The sequence below is a fragment of the Mesoplodon bidens genome (assembly GCF_964165515.1).
Source record: "Mesoplodon bidens genome assembly, chromosome: 1".
NCBI classification, from domain to species: Eukaryota; Metazoa; Chordata; class Mammalia; order Artiodactyla; family Ziphiidae; genus Mesoplodon; species Mesoplodon bidens.
The window spans coordinates 159,892,010-159,900,107 of NC_138176.1; positions in this window are offsets into that span (position 1 = coordinate 159,892,010).

Genomic DNA, 8,098 nt, shown 5'->3' on the forward strand with positions numbered 1-8,098 from the left:
GTGCTACCGCGACCTCTGCCCCCAGGTCTGGAGCGCAGGAGCCAAGGAGACCCCAGGGCCGCAGGGCACTGGAAAACTGGGACTTTTTCCAGGTCTGCAAATCCTGGTAGGGCTGGGCTCCACTGGAGTTTTCCCTTCTTATGAACTTCCTCTGTGACTGTCAGGGAGTTTGCCACTCTCTTTGAGCCTGACTGTAAAACAGCGGCAGGGAAAGGGCCCAACCTCAGCGCAGAAGGATCCCTCCCACTAGTCTCTAGGAGAAATGAAGGCGGGGCAGAAAGGGGGTGGGTGGGCTTTGGGAAGGGCATGGCCTTAAAAATCCGAATCGATTCCAGGGATGTGTCCCTGAAGGCTTTGGGGGTGAGATTTGCGGTTGGGAAAGGGGCAGATGGTGAGGGATTATCAGGACCACCTCTCTGAGATCCCAACCCATTCCTGTCCTGACCCCCCAGGCCAGGCTAGCTCTCCCAGAGGGTCCGATTACTAGTCTGGTCACTAGTGGGGGTCCACGTGTGTGCTGGGCAGCAGAGAGGGCCATCAAGTCTCCAGTAAGGTGGAAGGCAGAGATTGCCAGGCAGCAGGCTAGTCTCCCTCCCCATCTGCAGTGCCCAGTTGTGACCATGGAGAAGCAGCAGACCCACACAAGCCTTGCAAGGAAGGGCAAACTGTTTGAAAGCAGATTCAAGCCCCATCATGGGACAGACTTGCTAACAGAGCTGGCCAACACAGGTATGGACTGTCCCAGGAGGGATGAGCTTCCCATCCCTGGAAGACGTTTAGGCAAGCAAGGCGCTGCTATGGGGGCCCTTGGGTGCTGACAGCTGGGAGAAACACTTAAGCTCAGGAGCCTTCCTGGTTGCTGTTAAGTTTCCCTGGGCTGGACCTTCACTTTCTTGCTCAGACACCAGCATCTGGTTGAAGAATCAGCCTGTTCTCCTTATATTCACAGGGTGTACGGGGCAGACACTTCGGGCCCGAGCTTGGTCACTCTCAAGGATACCCTTGGGAGGGTGTGGCCACAGACAGAGAAGACCCCTTTGTGTGCTCCCCAGAGAGGCTGGGGTCCCAACATTTCCTCCCCAAGGGTGTTCACAGGAGTACAGCATCCCCCATGCCTCGGGCCAGTCTCCCTCCATCTACTGTTAGCAAGAGTTAGGGATTCAGGCCAAGGAGAAGATGAACGAGCAGTCCCAGAGTGTTTGGCAATTTTCAGGTCCAATTAACCAAAACCCTTCATGTTGAATCCCCTCGGGCTTGGCCCTTTCACTGAAAAGGTGCACTTTATTTATTTTTTGAAAAGGTATAACAGTTATTTTTATTTTATTTATTGAAGTATAGTTGATATACAATATTACATAAGTTACAGGTGTACAATATAGTGATTCAAAATGTTTAGAGGTTATACTCCATTTATAGTTATTATAAAATATTAGCTACTTTCCCTGTCTTGTACAATATAACCTTGTAGCTTATTTTATACCTAATAGTTCGTACCTCTTAATTCCCTACCCCTACATTGCCCCTCTCCCCCCACCACCACTGGTAACCACTAGTTTGTTCTCCGTATCTGTGAGTCTGCTGGAAAGATGCACTTTAACTTGCACAGATATTCCTGCATCTTTCGTGTTACAAAATGCTGGGACAAAGCTAGGGCAAGCATTCCCTATGTTCTACACAGAGATGAGGAAACTGCGGCTCTCTGTAGATCACCCAGTGAGCTGGAGGCACAGACAGGGTTTCCTGGGGCAAGTGTCAATGTGCTGAGAAAAGCCAGCTCTCCCTGTGTCCATCTGCCCATCTCCTCACCAGTGGTTGTGGTGCTTTTGACTTCTTTCTCCTCAGTTCACTCAGTCAACAGACTTGTACTGGAGAGGGATAGAGAAGGAGTACCCCACATGCCGTGTGTGTGTGTGTGTGTGTGTGTGTGTGTGTGTGTGTGTGTGTGGTGTGATTGTCCCTGCTTTCGAAAGGAAGAAGTTAAAGCACAGAAAGGGTAAGTCACTTGCCCAGGCTCACACAGCCAGTGAGAGAAAGAGTCTAGATTCACACCCAGTTTGGCCTGGCTGTAAAAATAGTTGAAACTCTTTCCATGGCAGAGGAAGATGACCGTGAAGCTACTGAAGCTTCAGCTCCTGAGCCCCTTGCTCACACGTCCTTCCAGAGCCCTAATTTTGTATTTGTAGTTTATATTCTTCTGTGCCCCTTCAATTGTACAGGTTCAGATCTGCTATAGTGACTAGCGGCCTGGTTTGCCTGGGACTGAGGGGATTTCCGGGGTACAGGACTTTCAATGCTAAAACCATTAAAGTTTGACTTAAACGGGAATGAGTTAGTCGCTCTAGACCGGCCCCTGTCCTCAAACAAAGCATCTGAGAACATAGGAAAACAGCAGCTCTTTATGGACGTTCTCACCATGGACCCTGATCTTGACCTTGTGGTGCTCAGGGTCTGGGAACTGCCTGGAAGGCTCAGTTTCTCATAGCTGGGAAGGAAAGTCCCACCTGCCATGAGACATGGGGCTTGGCCCTCACTCAAAGACCCTGGGCAGTCTCGGGCACACCTGTCACCTTATCCTCCACAGGCCCATCACCCCTGCATGGTGACAAGCTCCCTCTCCCCTGGGCCTCCTCAACATGGCACCTGCTGTGAAATACCAAATCAGGTCATCTCTAGGTCAGGTTCCGACAGCTCTTCCTCAGGTAGATGTAAAACAGCTGGTCCCACTGTGAGTAAGTGGGAATTCGAGTGCCAGCTACCAGACTGGACGTGCATGTGTGTTCTAGGCCCATGTGCCAGCATGTCACCCCAGGCTCTTGTGACCTCTTTGATCATATCTGATCCGAGTGTGCTAACCCGCAGTGCCTTGCCCACATACATGCACGCACATTCACACAGCTGCCCGAAAACATGCGAGTTCTAGTCCCATTTGCAGACCCATTTGTGCACACATGCATGCACAGCCAGCGGATCGCTCACATCTCCTCATTTAAACACGCGTGCCCAGGTCACGTGTGTGTACCCGCACTAGGGGGGGTTGGGCAAGGAGCTCTCTCAGCTCTTTCTATTGCTGAGCAGCAGAGGCCTGCTTTCGGGCTCATGTTCCTAGTGACTCTGATCTAGGAGGGGGAAAGGGCTGGTCTCCAGCACCCTGCTACTGCCCCAGCTGTCTGGGATGAGACCCGTCTGGCAGACTAAAGTCTGCCCTGGAACTTGGCATCCTGAGCTGTTCTGTTCAGTTGCCAAGTTCCAACAAAATGACTGCTCATGACAGGGAAGCCATGGTCCAGGATGGGATTTGGTACTGAGCATGAAGGCATAGGGTCAGGGGATGTACCTTCTCTGGACACAACTGTGAAGTCCCACCTATCCCAGCCCAGGTGAGGTCCTGAGGACTGTCCTCTACAGGTCTGGGTCAGGTATACCCACCTGGCTGGAATTTGGGAGTCCTTCCCTACAGCTGTGGGCTCTGTGGGGCTGAGGAGTCCTGGACGTTATCTACTCTGAAATGTGGCCACTCTCTGTCCCCTTGCTGTGTCCAGGCCAGGTATAAGGTGGCTGCCTCAGTGTCCTTTGACATGGGGATGGCATTCTTCCTCTTATCTGTCTAAAGGCCCGACTTGTTCCCCTAACTGAGAAACTCTGCAGGAATCTGGGGCTGCCACCTATTCCCCCAGTCTCCATCTAGCTGGAACTAGTACCCACTTGCTGGGATTCCTGTGTCTTAATGCTGGCTCTTGGTCACTGTGGCATTCACACAGGTGGGCAGAAGCTCCGGTCCTGGCGTTGCCTATTTTCACCCTATAGCAGTCTCCTTTGCTATCTCAGCCTGCCAGACGGCTGAGCCTGGGTAGGGGATATTCCCAAGAATGTCTTCTCCAGAGAGTAGTATGCTTCTGTCCCCAGACAGAACTGGTCCTTACTTGGGACCTTGACAGGGCCCTTAAAAGAATTTAGTGCTGTAATCAGTCTGCTTTGGTGTCTCCCCCAGAGTGTGGTGAATCATTTAGGGGAGAGACCATGTTTCATGCATAGGTTGCTTCAGTATCCACATAGGTCCTGTCCCACAATAGATCCTTGATGAGCAGCTGTTGACTGGCTGAATGATGACTGAATAAATGAATGAATGAAGACACACCTGACAGTGTCATAAGTCTTGGTTCCTGGTCCTAGTCAACAACTGACCCTCTTCAGGCCTTTGACATGCTCCCTTCCCCTCCATGCATCCATAGATGGGTAGGCTGAAGCAGCCAAAGGGTATACTCTGAAATGCCTGCTGAGCCAGGCAGGATGTGGAAAAGTGTGAAATGGCTGAAGGAAAGGCAATAGGGAGTGGTGGGAACTACTGCACACGTATAAGCATCCATATCTATAGCGTATTTAAACATTGAGTTGAACAAGTGAAATGGTGGCATTTTGATGTGGAAAATGATGTTTTCAGGTCTGACATCTTATAATTTGATAAATTCCACCCTCTGGTTCATACTTTGCAAATCCTGAGGTGCAGGGCAGTTTGACAGATTAAACAGCAGATGAACCAAAGACCTCTTCCAGCGATGGAGCTGTTGATAACAAGCCTGCCACCTGCCTCTGGACCTGGCCACATGTTACCAGACTGCTTGTAAACAGGCAAGGTCCAACCACCACTTGGGAAACCAGACTAGATACCTAGACACACCCATATCCTAGAAGTTTTATGATGCTTCCACTGCAGGGCAAGTGGCTGTGGAGTCAGTGGAGAGAGTCACATGTGGGGTCCTGCGTGAACATTAACCAGCTGGGACTCTAGAAAGTGGTTTACCCTGGACAGTTGGCCCAGAGATAAGCTCAGAGATGAGTCAGCAGAGTGGATGGGCACACAGAGCTGTAAAATGCATGTGGTTTCCAACAGGAGGTTCTGTGATAGCTGGGGATGGAACTGGTCCCAGAGGACCTAGTCTTTTTTTTTAAATTATACTTTAATACATACATAATTTTATTGCAAAGATGTGATCAATAAAATGTTTTTCAAACACAAAAAGTATTACATTTGGATAACATTTTATGGGGAAATGGAACATAAATATAAGTTATAAAAGAACAGTGTAGAATTACCAAATGTTAAAGAGCTCATTCATGTAATTTTTTTTGAATTTTATTTATTTTTTATACAGCAGGTTCTTATTGGTTATCTATTTTATACATATTAGTGTATATATGTCAATCCCAATCTCCCAATTCATCACACCGCCACCATCCCCGCCCGCCACTTTCCCCCCTTGGTGTCCATACGTTTGTTCTCTACATCTGTGTCTCTGTTTCTGCCATGCAGACCGGTTCATCTGTACCATTTTTCTAGGTTCCACATATATGCATTAATATACGATATTTGTTTTTCTCTTTCTGACTTACTTCACTCTGTACCTGAGGACCTAGTCTTGAACGGGGGTGGAGAGGGGGAGAGTTCTGTATCCATTTAGTTTGGTGGAAACAGATCTGGGATGACAGTTCGGCTTCTATTTCAGAGCCAGACATTTCTACTTTCCTCTCCCTAACAACAGCCCTCTGTGACAGGCAGTCTTGACCTCACTTTCCAGATGGGGAACCTGAGACTCTGAGAGGTCGTCTGACCTCCCTGATGTCATACAGTCAGCCATCACCTGAACCCAAGTCTGTCTGGGAAGACTGTGCTCTGTCAACTGCACTAGGGGTCCCACCAAGTCAGGGAGTGTGGGCACCTTCAGTTACCACACTTTCTCTAGTGACACTACTATAACCTGCCAGTGTGTTTAGATTCTTCAAGGAGTCAATTAAGGCAACAGAAGAATTCCAGTTTTATAACGTAAAGTCACTTCCAGATGTCTGGGTTTTCTTTGTATCCTCTTAGGGTCCCTGTGAGCCTTGAATAGCCTTATTCATAAGACTTTCCCTGTCAACTCAATACCCTTTGAGGGTTAAGTTCTTCCATCAGGTTTAAAAGCCGGTGTCACAAGTTCTGGAGAGGGCATCCCACAGGTGAGCATGGCAAGGAGAGTGTTTGGCATTTGGACAGCGTCCGGCTCTGCATGGGCACCTCTGTTTGCTTGGGAACTGGTCTCAGTCTTTCCCTTGCTCCTCAGAGGAAGGACAGATGGGGCAGGGTGGGCGGGCAGGTGCAGGGTCCTCAGCTCCTTTCTGGGCCTCCCACTTTTGGCCTGGGCTGCTCTGAGGGCTGGTGTCCCTGGAAGCCCCTTTGGGTCACTGTCCATCTGGCCCAAGGCTGGTCTCTTTCTGGCACTCACCTCCCCCAGGCCAGTGGCTCAGAGCTGTGGGGACTGCATTCCTGCCCCTCAGAGACAGCCTCCTCCCAAGGGTCAGGCTGTGTCTTCCTTTTATTTGTGTACCTTAAATGACTTCCCTAGTGCGCCCTCAAAGATGCCGAGGCTTCCGCGGTTGTGCTTTCCTGAGGACAAGGAGGGTTCAGTGGCCGGACACGTGGCCTTCGAATTGCTCCTCCTGTTGACTCTTGAGCACGCGTGTTTAGTTTCGTGTGAGTGTTTTCTTTACCTTCTCTTGGGTAGTGTGGGGGGTGGTGGAGCGGAGAGGAGATGGGTGAGGGACGAGGATCTGGAATGGCCAGCTCCCCCATTGCTGGGCAGTGAGGGGCTCACCTTGCAAGAGAGTTCCTGGTGAGAGTCCCACACAGCGCAGGAAATGTCCACTGTGGACTTGGCCCCCAGCCCATACAGTTACCAAGCCTCAAGGCTGCTCCACTGCTGTTCAGAAGCCCCTTGAATCCCTCCCCTGTGTCCCTCCCCTGCAGTTCTGCCTTCTTTCCAGCTCATTCCATCTCTTCCTGATGGTCCTTCCTACCTGCGTTCTCTCCTGCTCACAGACAGCTCTGGCTCTCCATCGTCCTCAGGATAAGCTCTAAATATCTGATAACGTCTGGGTGCTCTCATGGCCCCAGACTGAAAACTCCACTTCCCTTTTGTCCCGTGATTTTGCTGTCCAGTTGCTAGATTCTTCTCAAACTCTCAAGTCTTCACCCCTGCTTCACCCTAACAGACACACACACACACCCATTCTCCCGCTGGAACTCTCCCATAATTCAGTGCAAGCATCAGCTCCTCCTCTTTTCACGTCTATTCCTGTGCCTGGTCTCTGTTCTTGCCTCACAACTGTGTGATGATTTCTCAGCCCTCGAGGACCGTATTTGCTCATCTCTGAGCCTCAGAACTAGCACAGTCTGACCATTACCTACCCCAGGAACGGATGACTGAGTGAGTGAGTGAATGAGCTCGCAAATGAAGTTCTTGGAAGGAAGGCAAAGGTCTGTCCTAGGACAAGGTAGGGACTTTGAGCTTGCCCTAGGACCATTGTCCCCATTGCCCAGGGCCAGGGAAGCTCTGCCTATCAGCCTCGCACCTGGTGGGACTGGACTTCTCAGACATGCCTGTGGGATGACGTGGGGAGGGCCTTCTCACCTTGCCCGGAGAATCAGATTAGAAGGAATTTACTGAGGGATAAGCCTCTTAGACCTGGGCCATCTGTTTCCTCTGAGCCTCCTCTCCGCAGTTCTGTGTTCACTTGGGCATAAACATTCCCCTAGGGTTGGGGGCAGGGAAGGCAGGGGCTTCCCGAACCAAGCTCCTCTGTGTGCCAGGCCCCTTGTGGCATTTTACAGCTGTCTACTTGCCAGAGCCTCATGTTAGCCCTCTGAATAGGTCCTGGACTCTCCGTCTTACAGACAAGGGAACTGACTTGCCCAGGTCACACGAAAATCCTGGGGAGGACTGGGGTTTGAGTCCTGGTGTGTCGGACCAAGACCCTTGCTCTTGTCACTATTCCTCACTCCCCCCTTTTGCTGGTTAGTGCGTGCCGTGAGGAAGGCGTGGCCTGCAGGAGAGACCTCAGGGTGTGGGTTTCCTCTAGTAGAAAGCTGTGGCTCAGGCCCTACCACCAATTTTATCAAACAACCATGTGCCATGCATTTTGTTTATTTATTTACAATTTGTTTCTTTGAATGTTTTTTACAGCAGATTCACATCGGGAAGTCAGGAATGGGTTCCTTCAGGAGCCACGGGATGTGGGGCTTAGGTGTACTATCTCAGGACAGATGAACCTCTGCATGGCTGGTTGG